Below are 14,480 nucleotides of genomic sequence, written 5' to 3'. Positions count from 1 at the left end.
ATGGTACAACAACAGTACATCCCCTGAATATTTGTGTTGACTGAATCTAGTCAATGTGTCCCAGTTGTAGGAAACCATTTTGAAACATATGACGTAGTACACTGCATCTCAGACTCATTTGTGCATCACCCAAAAAAGGAAATGCATTCATCACTAAAAAAGAGGGCAGAAAAGGACGCCAATGTGTGTAACATTTCTAAATGCTAATGTATATATAGCTACAACAATTTAAAAATTATTGCTAAAGTTTAAATAGAAATGTAAGACATCTCACAACATGGGGAAAATTATAAACTTGTTAATAGGGAATCTTAAGGCCCCTAATGCTCTCCTTTCTTACATAAAATATGTCATGATTATTTTACTAATTTTCAGTTTATATCTAATTCTGCCCAACAGAGCACCCAACATAGTTTTAAATCATCAATCATCAACATGGTTATTAACAATTTAAGCAGACCTGTTTGGGATTAAGCCACACTGAAACTGATCAGTCTTACTTCTGAATGCACAGAAATGGAGTATTACATCATATGAAACATCCTACGGCTTCGACTGTTCAGCTGAAGATTCGAAACTCAAGGCAGACACCTTCAGCTTTCATGTAACATTTCAGTTAAAAAAACATTGTCTTTAATCAGTATATCAACTGCCTTGGGTGAGAGAGAGACAACAGCCCTGCACGATGAACATGTGGCAAGAGGGCTGGGATCATGCCTGGTGGATCCATCCATCCAACACAACTGTTGTCTATACATAGAGAAGAACATCTGCACAGAGGTCTACATGATCAGGCACAGATCTCATGACAAATAAGCCACAGAAAATGACCTGTGGAAATCACAGATTTCAGGTCTGTGCACAGAGATGTCATTCTTTCACCATGTACATACATTGAGTGAGCCAAGGGTGCAAAGCTGGCTCCAGTTCTTCCTTCCCACATATATATCAAATATCTGCGTAAGGTCGCTATTGCACTCACTAACTAGATACTAGATAGTGGACTAAGGAAAAGTCAACTATTAGGTGCTGCTTGACTAAACACAAACAATTGACTAGTATCATGAAGAAGATATCATGATAGATGTATTGCAGGAGCATATATACATTATATGATTTCTGTATATAATCATAAATGCAGGCAGCCTGTCATTTTAAAGGTAGCAAAGTAAATTCTATGGCAACCAATGCAGGTGCTCTGAACATACACCTTTAGCACCATGAGAGTGACTTCAGCACAGTGCAATCCTACCCTTTAAGGACATGCATATGAAACAGGAGATTATACAGGTGAGGTTGACTGCATGGGTCTTTAAGCTGCCCTTTGCATGAGAAAATCCTACATATTCCCATGCATGCACACTCACATGGACCCACAGATCCATGCACAGTGAGATTAAACTACACTGCTGCAGCTCCTTCAACTGACGACTGCCTAGCGACAGTGATGCATGCATTGGTTACTTGCCGGTTGGATTTCTGTAACACGCTCTATGTGGGGCTGCCCTTGAAGACAGTCCAGATACTTCAGATGGTGCAAAACAGAGCAGCCAGGTTGCTGACGGGGACTTGGCGTTATTCTCATATAACCCGAGTCCTCTATCAGCTTCATTGGCTTCCCATCGAAGTGCGGGCTCAATTCAAGGTGCTGGTTATAACCTACAAAGCTCTTAACGGCTTGGGACCTGGATACTTGAAGGAACGCCTGCTTCCATATTTGCCCTCCTGCCCCTTGAGATTGGCGGCAGAAGCCCTCCTCTGGGAACCCTCTGTGAAAGACATTAGGAGGGTGAGTACCCAGAGGAGGGCTTTCTCTGCGGTGGCGCCCCATTTATGGAATGCGCTCCCCAGAGAGATCTGCCTGGTGCTGTCATTATTTGTTTTTCGGCGCCAGGCCAAGACCTTTTTATTCAAACAATATTTTAATAATGTTTAATATTTATAGGTTTTAATTGTGCATCCATTGTGTTTCCGGGTTTTAACTGTAATTGTTATTTGTTATTTGTTTTGTGTTTATTTCTGTGAGCCGTCCCAAGGCTATATAGCAAGGGGACGGCATATAAAAACTTTAAATAAATAAATAATAAACTACATGTTGATGGGATCATGTCTTTAGTTGATTTAAATTATTTATATGCTTCCTTTTTCCATGCATAAAGTAACTTACCTAAAACTAAGCCTAAATCAACAACACAAGAATTATTTGTGTCGTGTTGTGTTCAAAAAATTATTGCAACAGTATAAACCACTGAGCCAAATCAGACCCTACAAATTCTGGATAGATTTTACATTCCATATGCCACTGCATGGCTAGTTATTCCACAGTCATGGGGCACAGCACACCTCCAGTGTTGCCTATGAAAGGGTTCCCCAATGTGGAGCACAGGGACGCTTAAAATGATTATCATAATTTCTGTTAATTTGGTATATATACATGGATTTGTATAAAATGCATACAACTTTCTGGTAATTATACACAGACTTAAAATAAAAACAGACTGAATATTTAAATAGGTATCTAGTTGACATTGGTACTATGTGCCACCTGCTCTTATATCAAAAGCATGATAAGCTCCTCAGTCTGTTGCATTTTAGAAAGAGTGTTTTACCCTTCCATTTTTGTAATATCAGTCTTTCGGGTGTCAAAAGGGAACAGAGAATCCATTTCAACTTCCATGTGTTAATTTCCATGAAGAATATATATATATATATATATAAAAGAAGTATTATTTGTGTTGCACTATGAGCAATTAGCTAAATTAGACAATTCCATATTACAGAGATGTGGTGTCCAATAGACACGAAGCAAATGTTTTGGTGTTTGCTGAATGAGCTGCAGCCTAAGATTCAGAGAGATGTCAGGTAGACACTAACGTGGCAATCTACTCACCCGACATTTTCCGGTGCCCACAGCAGTCCATGCAGTGTTGTTTTGTTTTTAGCAAGGACAATCTGATATTAAATTTTAAATTGCAACAAATGATTTCTCACTCATACAAGTTTGTAGAGCCTTCTCATAACACTGTAATGCTCCAGAACCTCTCCCATATTATTCAGCCTTTTTGGTAGGTTTATTTTATTTTATTTTTGAAGTAAAGAAGGTCTGATGTTACATTTTAAATCTCAACAAATAAGAGCCTCATGCATTGCTGCAAAACTGCTATGCTGAAACTACAGCACTGTCCTTCCTTGTGGTTAACAGAATATATAGCAATTTATAGAAAAAAGAATATATAGAAATATACAGAAAAGCAGAGAAATACACCCCCCACTGGGGGTAAGTGATGTAAATGATTCCCTCTCCCCCACAACTAAAAAGGAAGAACAAGTCTCAGGAAGGGGGTGAGTCCACACAGAGGTGGGTCATGACCTTTTTTCCCCTGCAGTGGAGGGCAGGATGTGTTCCAATGGAGAAAAGTCCAGGGAACCAAGGAAGTACTTCATGACAGTTAGGACCCCTGGGGTACGGAATAGGTTTCCATGGGAGATGGTTGAAGCCCCATCGGTGAGGGTGTTCAAGGATAGGTTAGACATGCACGTGATAGGCATGTCATGAGTGGAGTCGGCTGGAGATGGGGGTTAGACTAGATGGCCTGGGAGGCCCCTTCTGGCTCACGCTGTTTCTATGTTTCTAAAGCAGTGACTTAAACCCCATCAAGCAGAGAAGCCTCTTTTAACTGTTTTCTACAGCAGGTCATTGCAGATGCTGTATTATGCATGTGCACATCTGATTCTGTGTGGTGTTCCCAACACAGAGACATGTACTTACAGTAAAGAGCCGGTACTTCCATCCTTAATTAACAAGTTTATTACAGAATTATCAAAAAGCAGCCAAAGGGCTTGTTTTTGCTGGTATACTAAGCAGAGGCAGAGCAGGACCAAAGTGTTTGCTGCCCTGGTAAAAAAAATATGGAAAGAATGCACAGTAGAGCTTTGTCCTTCCTTAACAGGAAATTCTAACCAGAGTTGCAACTATTCACTAAGCCCACAGAAGAGCCATTAACACTGAGCTTTGATGTAAGAGACTCCCAGGCAACTGCTAAGTGCAACTGACAGCAAACGCAGGGAGGTCTGCGGATATGTGCATCAATTACTACGGTCAGCTACAGATGTGGCTATGATGAGTCTCACAACACGTCAGAAACAGCAAATGGCAGAGTGTCCTTACGGAAGCCACTCAGCCTTAATCTTCTGCTGGAATGCTAGCACCATGTTCAAGTCCACCACAGCTGGCTATACATGCAACTTTAACTCTTCCTCACAGAAGAGGATATAGGGGTGCTCTGTCCCCCTCATCAATAATTTCTTTCATTCTCTCCAGAAACACCTGTATCTTCAGTTGAAATCTTATTTCTTGCCATCTCTTCCCTCTACCCCTCCTGCCCCCACTGCTTCTGTGTAGTTTCAGATTTTAGTTTTTAAAAATAGGAGTTGTTTTCTTTTTTCCTGGTTTTATGGCATATGTGTATGTGGGGGCGGGGGAAACAAAGCTTTTTTTCTAACCATCTGATAACAAATTAGTAGGTTTTTGCAGTGTATTCATTTGTGTATGAATTACTATTGCTGGTTAGAATAGTAGATATGTTATTTTGCTGAGCTAAAGAGGTTAAATTTGTGTATGAACTACTATTGCTGGTTAGAATAGTAAATATGTTATTTTGCTGAGCTAAAGAGGTTAAATGAAAATAGGGGTCTTGTCATGTTTCCAGAGTGATGTTGTTAATAGAAAGTAATTAGTTACTTGCATATCAATGGTTTTAATATTCTGAATCTTTGTGAATAAATGGATAGGGGCTTGGGAGTGAATAGGAAGAGAATTTGTATGGTTTGGACCAACCCACAGCAGGCTCTGGCTCAGTCCACTGTTGCATGCAGCCCCCGACAGACTCCCTTGGGGAAAACTTGGGGGGGGGGGGGAGAGTATTTCCTATCCCATACTTATTTAGAAGTAAGTCCCACTGAAGGGGGACTCTCAGAGGGACTCTCTTTTGAGTAGATATGTATAAGACTGCATGGTTCTCCTAAACTTATATACATAGCATGTTTTTCTGGATACCTTCATTCCAATTGTATTCTTCCTTCTACTCACACTATTTCTTTTTTTTGATTTATGGCCCATTTTTTTCCTTATGAATTCAAAACAGCTTATATCATTCTCCTCCTACTCTCAATCTTATCCCCACAAGAACAACCCTGTCAGGTATTCGGGGCTGAGAGTCTGTATTTATCTTTGTGGAGAAATATTATCTTTCTGAATCTATACATTTTGAAACACTTGTCAATATTCAACAGAGAAAGTTTATTTTCTTATTTTAAAAAAATATATATATTTTTTGCTTTTAGCAAAGCATATCAACATTAAAAGTCAAGCATAATTGATTTATAACTTCCCACCCGGTAAAGCTGTCACCTGAGTGTTTTACTATCAATTCACCCAAGAGTTTCACCATCAAGTAGCAAATGCTATATGGACCCATTTCCTCCAAATGCTGAATACACCACTCTGAAAAGACCCCAGAAAAAAGAAGGGCTGTCCTGTCAGCTGTGCCAAGTTTATTGTGATGACAATGACCCAGTTTGCATGCAATGAAAAGCAACCATGCACAGATTTCTCCATAGACCTTCTCATTGTGGCAATGCCTGCCATTTTGACTATTTAGCTGTGGTGGGAAACCGTGGTGGGAGCACGTCATTGTTTCTTGTTACATGTGAACCTGATGAGGATGAGTTGTTGAGATAGTTGACAAGCCACAACTCTGAACACTTGGGCTGTGAGTTATTTGTCAACTGCCCAAGCAATTGAACCATGCAAGGTTCACACATAATAACCTACAATGTGCTTCTGCTGCATTTCAAATATCCAAAATGGTGGCAGCTCTTGCCATGAGAAATCCTACAAGGAAATTCACCCATAGTTATACCCCAAGGATGATGGGTTATAACTATCAGAACCACCACCTCAGGCAACAAAGATCATGAGGTGACTCCACCAATGTGTGTTCCAATGTGGAAAAGAACCAATTATCAAGATAAAGTGGATTAATAGCCACACTTTCACATTTTAAGCAGTTATTTTCGCCATTTTGGAAGCAGGAACAGCTTCAGCTCTAGGTGCCACCACCACTTGGGCTTTCCCAGGTTATGGAAAGTCTCTCCTTTTCCTACCTCCTGCTCATGTGGTAACACATGAACTTGGTAGCCTCTGCTTCCCTTCCCCAGCACACCACATTGGTCATCCAACTGCAAGGCAGGTACACTTCTGACAGGATTGCTTGTTTCTTGGAATGAGATGGATCTTTTTTTTCCTTCACTGGGAGAATATTCTGCCCTTCTCAATGCTGCAAAATCTCCTAGTGCAGGTCCATTTCCCACGCTCTCTCTCCCCTTTTCATTCTCTCGCAGCAGCACATTCAGTTTTCCCTGAGCTCCAGTGCCTGCACAGTGACCCAATACAGCTAGCCATTCACTTTGCTTTTTGCCTCCAGGGCTTTGTTCCCACCATAGTTGATGGGCTCTTCTCCCACTCCTCTTACAGTGGACAAGCCCTGAAGTCTCATCTGGTGGCCCAGATCATAGGAGCTGGTCTACTATTACAGCAAAAGACAAGGCACAGCTAGACTGACTCTACTGAGAACGAGAAAGTGCTATAAACAAGAGAGCCAGGAAAGCCACGCTTGAGGTGACTGGGAGACATCGGTGGCCCTTGGGCCTTGCAGTGAAGATCCACAGTTTAATAACAAAGCACATGCTCAGTGTGCATGTAGTCTCGGGTTCAATCCATAGTACCTTCAGTAAAGAGTTTCAAAATAAAAACCTGGGATATCTGAGTAGGAATGAGTTAGGGAGAGTGAAACCATCTCAGTATAGGTGTCTGGATCAACTGGCCTTTCATTCTGATAAGCTGTCCAACCCTTTAATTCTGGAAGAAACTGCAAGAACCAACAAAGCCCATAACTGGAATTTCAACTCAATTTCATTGGAGCACTTTAACATTGCCTTCAAACACAACATATACCCACTCTGGAATTCTGTACCAATTTTTTCTCTGATGAGAATGTTACCATGGCAATCCAAGAATGAGACTGGCTTGCTCTGTCATTCTTCTTTTAAATTTTTATTGCATTTTAAAATAGAGAGCCACAGCAAACAGAAGCACACGCACAGAATAATGGCAAGGCTAAAAATAACAATTCCATAATTTTAGGCGTCATTCAAGTGACCTTTCTGGGTAAGACAGTGCAAAGTGAAGAATTACATTCTTAATAGGCAGCTGATGTACCATTTAAATTCAAAGATTTTTTAATCATGCAGGCTCAGCTGTGCCAAGAGGAGGTTAGTTCTTGCGGAAAGGAAGCATGAGAGCTGGAAATGATGCAGAGGACAGCACAGGAGGGAGGCAACAACTGATAGCAAAAAAATGTTTGTGGTATTGTCCCATATAGGTATATGACATGCTAGAACTGCACTCAGCATGAGTTTTTATGGGGAAGTTCCTAGCTAAAAATGTGGGTAGCACCACCTTTTCACAGTTTAACCTTCCATTTTCCCCGAGAAATTTTCCACCCCTCAGCCAAATATAACCTCTCATTGCCTTTAACTTGTCTGTCCTGAGCAGGTAGCATCCTCACAGGCAACTGAGCAAAAGTGTTCCTCTTCTTTTATATGCACACCACTAACAGATAAATCAATACCTATCTGATAAATAGAAACTAGCATGACAATGATAGTTCCCAGTGTTCATGGCTCTTGTGCAAGCACATGGGGTCGGGAGTGTGTATGGAAAGCTATCCATTCTGGTAGGAATGACAGTTCAAATTCCAAAGAGGAAGTGTCTTTGAAATAGTCCAAACCCCATCTGTGTTTCAAGAGTCCACAGGAACCAGCTATGGGAGAGATTAGTTCAAGGGTAGATGAAGGGACCAGTCAACCAGCCTGTAGGAACAGGGAGGAGAAGCAACCCAAGGGAGGAGACATTGAGATGGGTAGTTTTTCCAACAAGGAACTCCCACCTCCTGAAGAGGTAACCCCAGTCGCTAGACATCATCATTAAAAAGGTAAAGGTTTCCCTTTGACATTAAGTCCAGTCATGCCTGACTCTAGGGGGCGGTGCTCATCTCCGTTTCCTAGCCGAGGGAGCCAGCGTTTGGCCGCAGTCAGTCTCCCTGGTCATGTGGCCGGCGTGACTAAACACCGAAGTGCATGGAACGCTGTTACCTGCCCACCGAAGTGATACCTTTTTATCTACTTGCATTTGCATGCTTTCGAACTGCAAGGCTGGCAGGAGCTGGGACAGAGCAATGGGAACTCACTCCATTGTGCAGATTCAAACCGGCAACCTTTAGATCAACCAGCCCAGCAGCACAGTGGTTTAAACCACTGCGCCACCTGCAGTCCCTGGACATCATCATTGGAGAAGTCCAATTAGGGGCACAACAGCAGAAGTGAAGGCATGCCCACTTTCACAGTGTCTCTCCCTTGGGGGTGAAATGCAGAAGGATTCATAATGGCAGTCTCAGGCAACACCAACGATCATTCCTTGGGGAAAAACAGCCAGGGACCTCTAGGAATTACTTCAGGGCTGGATTGGGCCCCAGGCCTGCCTTCTGTTTCCCTAATATACTGCTTCTGAAGAGGCCATATTACCGACCAGAAAGGATATATGCTGGATGAAGGATGCATTTCCATCCCTTAGTCAAAACCTGAGAGTTCCTAAGTTACAAGCTGAATAACAACAATATTAAACAACATAAATAAAGTAAAACAAGGTTACTGTCAAACCACTTTTGCTTATATACTGATAGTGTTATACACTATTTGCCTACATATGCTATTAGTCTATGTGTGTTGCTCTCTTTTAAAACTGGAAAACTGGCCCAAATTAACTTAATGTGCAGTTCTAATGGAGAATGGATAAATGAGATTTTTTTTTAAAGCTCTCAAGCGTGCCAAATATAACTCTTCATATCTAATGAGTCACTTAATTTCTTGCATATCTGCCCAGGATAAAGTGGTCTCCTTCATGCATGCAGCAGTGCTGGAGAATTAACTGCACCTACAATATGTTCCATACGGCCAGAGGGAACGCAGTAAACGAAGCTCTTTTCTAATGTCTTTGTTCATCCCTAAGTCCTAAATTAATGATAAGCCTTCCTGTAATGAGTGGCAGTTGCTAGGGAAACTGCCTGGGGGGTATCAAGTTGATGAATGTGCCAATCAAAGCAAAAGCAGTGTGAGCCAAGGAATAACCAAATAGCATACAAGATAGTGAGGTAAAAATGCAGAGCAAGGAACACCAAGGTCTTTCTGAAATCAAGCAACATTCAAAATGCTTGATGCAAGATTTTGAATAACACTGCTCAAAACTTCTAAATCTACCTTTCTTCTGTCCCATTTCTTTTAAAGTGTTTGAGATTTGATGTGTTAGTGTTGCCATTATCATTTCAGGCTGTTAGATATATTATGAAAACATCCTGTTCTATTTTATGTATCTTATCTTGTTTTTCATTAACTGTTCTGGAAACTTTGTAGAGTGGCTGTTTGTAAATCTTAGAAATGAAGTAAATTCCTGAACACAAAGAACATACTACATTGAAGTATCAAACAGGAAAGCACAAGAGGGTTGCCTCAGTTCCTTAAGGGTGCAGTCCTATCAAGATGATCATCAGCCTTGAAATGCAGTGACTGGTGATCATCCAATGCAGAGTAGGAGGAGCAATCTTTGCTTTCCTGCTCCTCCCACTCTCCATTTTCTCTGGACAGTCCAGCTGGGGAGCTTCAGAGGGGGAATGAAAGAGGCAGCAGAACGCACAGGATATGTCATACTCTGGTCTCTACAGTCTCATCTCTTCTGCAACCCCTGAAATGCCCCCTTCACCTACTCTCCAAAGCTGAGTTCCTGACCTTGGAGAGGCAGTTCCATGGCTGTATCCCTCATGGCTACAACTGGGCGGGGTGGGGGTGGGGATTAGAGCACAGATTCCCAGCTCTCCAGTGAGAACTGTCCTCAGCCTCGGATATGGGAACCCAAATGATCCTATGGCCTGCCAGATGATGTCTAGTAGCTCTAGGTTCTCTCCCCAGGTGTTGGGAATTTGCCCTGCTCACAACCTCAAGCACAAAGGCAAATGTGAATGCATTACTTGGCCAAAGGTTACATATTCCCAAACTTGGAATTACATTTGAACAATATGTTGGCTAGAAAAAGTGGAGGGAAATGCATTTTCATGATTTAGTCAATGCAGAACATACATATTTGAGTGTGTGCTTAAAGAAATCATAAACAAATAAACACTTTCCCTATTTGAAAGAAAGAGAGAAAAGCTTGCATTTAGAATATGTTTTGTATTGGAAATCAAGGGACCTCAATGAGCTTGAGCATTTGCTGATTTTCCTATTCCTAATTACACACATACACAAGAGACAGCCCAGCTCCTTCACAAAATATACTGCTTTCCTAAGCTAGAAAACACTCTTTTCTAAGGTTCTGCAACCAAACCTGACAGCATGTCAGGCCTGAAAAGTTTCTAGCTACTCAGGGAAATGAATTTAACATTTCATTAGCAGTATTTCCTTTTATCGTTGCAACAGTCCTTTAAGGCAGTGGGATTTAGGAATTAAATCTCTGCCTGAGGCCATCCATTAGCATCATGTTTCGCAGAAAACCAAACATACATTTCCCATATCCAAAATAAAAAATGAAACTACTAGACAAACCAGGAATATATAGATTAAAATGGATAGATTAGATGCATAAATTAGAACACAAGAAAGTTTCAATCACTTCAACTTTCAAGCATGCTAATATAACACATTTTAAATTGCTTTTGTATGTATTCAAAAATTATTAAATAAATGAAAGCAAATATTGCAATTTCTGTAACTAGAATTTATATTAAAATAATCCACTCTAGTCACTCTTAATTTCTTATAGCACTGAGAACAAGAAGGATCAAGGACTTCTAAATCAGGGGAGAAGGGTATGTCTCTCTTGTTTGGATTCTCAAAAGTTAGCACATACAGAGCAAGGGAAGGAAGCAATTCAGAATGGCAGTAAAAGACTGGTCCACATTTTCAGATGTCCTCTCATGATTCTTTCTGTCAGTTTATTCTGCTCGTATCATCCCAGATGTTGCTCTCAGTTTTGCACAGATTTATTTTAGTGCTGTGTCTCTTGTTGAGAGATTACACTGGACCTTTGTCTGTCAAGAAAATGAACTCAGAAAAATGCACACTTTCCTTTCTCAGTAGTATGGAGAACTGAACAGCATTTCCATACAAAGTTAACAGTTATCTGATTTAAAAGGAACGTTTAAAAATGCTAGAAGTGGGTGATGTCACCATCTCTTTATCAGGGATGTCACAGCCAGTGTCTCGGTTCTCATCTCTCTTTTTATGTTGGACCAGTCCTGCTCCTCTTTTGTGGTTCTGCAGCAAAGGGGCTTGCTGACATACAGCTATTGGATACAGGCAGCTTCTGTGAGATGGTTGAATCATCTTTAAAAGTCTTCATAACACCTTGAGCCACTGAATAACAAATCTTGGGTGGAGAAAGGATTTTTGTTTTACCTGAACCTATTGTTCAGTTTCACTGGATGATCTCCCACCCACCCTGTCCCAAGATCTTGGTGTTGAAAGAGAGAAGGAATTCACACCTCACAAGAACATACCCTGAGAATTAAGTTCACAGGGTGGCTTGCTTGCAAAACAGCCCTCAGTGGGTCCATCAAATGATTGAAGTCACTGTGGGTTGCCCTTCCTCCTTCCCCTTGGTCCTCCTGATCCTAGGGGATCCCACAGCATAATCCATTGTGTCTGCTCTTCTTGAATGCATATGAATACATATGTGCTTGAAAAAAGCCATGGGGAGCCATATTAAAAAGAACCAGAGTTTTGACAGCTAGCTCACAGCCCAAGGGTTTCAAGAAAATCTCACAAGGAATGCCTCACCAATGGATAGACCTAAAGCAGTTCATTGGGCCTCAGCCCCTATTCTAAATGTGATTTATCTAATATGCTATGATCTTTGCTATTTTATTTTTGAACTCTTTCATAATCATTATCAATATTTAATTTGCCACTTTTCCAAAATACATGAGTTCAACCAGCGAGCTTTCAGCTATCCAAATGATTTATAGACTCATCAGACTCTACAAATGGATGTTGTGATTGCCGCACTTGTGCTCTAAAACATGGGTGGGAAGGATGGAGGCATTTGAGGAAAAGGATTTTGAGCACTATTATTGCTGTGAAAAAAGCACTGGTTCAACAAACACTAGGAATAAGCAAGTAGCCAACAGGTGAAGAAATCACAGAGTAGGAATGCAATGTGGAAATTAGAAGTGGACTGGATGCATGACCAGAGATCAGGGATGACTCCAGATATTGTTTACAATTCCCATCAGTCCAAGGATTGCAGGCAAAAAAAAAAAAAAAAAAAAAAGTTGCCCATCCCTGCTATAATCCTTTGATTTACTATGTGGCTGATGCCCTAATAAATCCCATATGATAAGAGCTGTTACCCTCCAGAGTCTGGACATCCAACTACTTGCATGGTTAAGATAAAAGACAATATTCTGAAAGAGCAGTGGTGACGGGCCCACATGAAGAGGATTACATGTGGAGAATATGGGTACAGAAAAATCGAGAGCAAGAGAGTCAGGAGAGGACAGCATCAGATAAAGCCTCCAATTATTACAGCCTCAGGAATATGAAGGAGCTCAGCTGTTCTTCATAAATCAGCCACCAGCTCTCTTTGATTGAAGCAGCAGGAAATATACATGCATACATCCAATCAGCTAATTACAAAAATGTCAGCGATTGTGTGCTTTATGCAGATGGTCTCCAGCAGAGCTTCTAGGAGTTATTTCAGGAGAGCTCATAACTTTGGGCTACCGGTAAAGGAACTGAACTCCACACAGACCTCACAATTCTCACACACAGAAGTACTGAGCAGAACAGGTGCGCCACAACAACATCACTTGCTCTAATAATGCACTCTCTTAATGAGCACCAACAGGATTGTAGCCACCATGGAGCCACTGAGAAAAAAAGAGGGAATTATCGGCAAGCTCAGGGGAATTCTGAGATTTGCAGGAGTGAACTGTTAAAGGAGAGGGGAGAGGAAGGGAAGAACAGACAGACAGATGGCCAAATAGGGCAACTCCCTAAACCCCATGAGAATATGCCTGCTCCCCACAAAATGTAAAATAAAAATAGGAAAAGTAAAATAGAAATCTGGGAGCAGAGAGAATAATGCCTTGGAGAGCATGGCTGCCTGGGAGTATCCAATCTTACTGATAGCCCTCCCCGCACCCGCTGCTACCCCAGATAACCCCAGTGTATGTTCTTGTGACCCCCACGCTATGAAAATATCAAGATATTTACTTAAGAGTAGGATTCACAGAGTTTGCGGGGGGGGCGGTTAATTGTATTTTCAATATTTGTATGACAGGAAGAAATGCTCCAAGTGCCATTTTTCTCACCTCCGTACAGCAAGCACCCTGTTTTATATCCCTATGAAAGGTACTGTGGCCCTTTATTTCTCTGAATTTGCTAACCCTACATACACAAGGAACCACTAGATGCCTTTGGAAGTCTGCTACTTCTTGGCCTGGGTCCTAGTGCAAAGCTCACTCAAGCCTTGAAGCAAACCTAGCAGACATGCTGCTTCTGTTTGTCTGTCTCTAACGGTTGCTGTGAATAACACTCACACAATCCCACTGAAAGAAAGACCTTTTTAGGCACTCCTTAGAAGCTAAATGTTAAAAAATGGGAGGAGCTGCCAACATGTTAACTGGCACTGAAACAGTTTGTTCAATCACCCTAAGGATGGGTTGATCAGTGAAACAAGTCTGCTGGTGTTCTGAATGTCTTTAGAAGACTCCTCATCTGTGTATTTGTGAATCCTTAAAAATTCCAAATTCATCAATATTATTATGTTGGACTATCATGTGGGTATTTTTCCCTATTTTTTAAAAAAATATATTTTGAAAGCCTTCTGAAAAAAATTGCATTTTTAAGACAGCAGCCCAACTCTTTGGAAGCTAAATAGATTTATCCCACTTATCATCTGCTCTACCCAAAGGGGTGATGGTGATATTCTTGTTACAAGCTTGCATGCATTCAGTTCAGGGCATGGATTTGCACATCACATTAAGCTGCTCTGCAAATAAGCTGCATGCTTTACCCAACAGACAATCAAGCTCTCTGCAGCTTGTTTTGTCCCTCTTCCCCTGCCTCTATCTACCCAGGTGACTTCATTCACATTCCACGATTCCTTACTCTCTCCTTACATCAACAGACTTCTTACTATTAATCCCCTGCATTATCTAAGTGTGTTTTGCCTTTGTCTATTCCCATCCCTTCCCTCCAGTACCCCATGCTTGCTTATACCTTCTTTTTATTATTTCCATTATTTGTAATAACTATAAACCTTTCCATGCCCTTGCCTTTTAATTTGCACATTGCGATTTTTGCCTGCC

At 41.2% G+C, this 14,480-nt stretch overlaps 1 protein-coding gene across 17 annotated transcripts in view; it reads right to left on the bottom strand.

Moving 5' to 3' along the window:
- The window catches only part of KIF1A (kinesin family member 1A), a 113,944-nt gene that overhangs the window by 92,146 nt on the left and 7,318 nt on the right, over positions 1 to 14,480 (bottom strand). The gene's annotated exons all lie outside the window — the stretch shown is intronic.

The sequence above is a fragment of the Varanus komodoensis genome, unplaced genomic scaffold (assembly GCF_004798865.1).
Source record: "Varanus komodoensis strain SLA01 unplaced genomic scaffold, ASM479886v1 scaffold1, whole genome shotgun sequence".
NCBI classification, from domain to species: domain Eukaryota; kingdom Metazoa; phylum Chordata; class Lepidosauria; order Squamata; family Varanidae; genus Varanus; species Varanus komodoensis.
The sequence above is the reverse complement of the archived record's forward strand: the minus strand, read 5'-3'. Positions and strand labels throughout refer to the sequence as shown.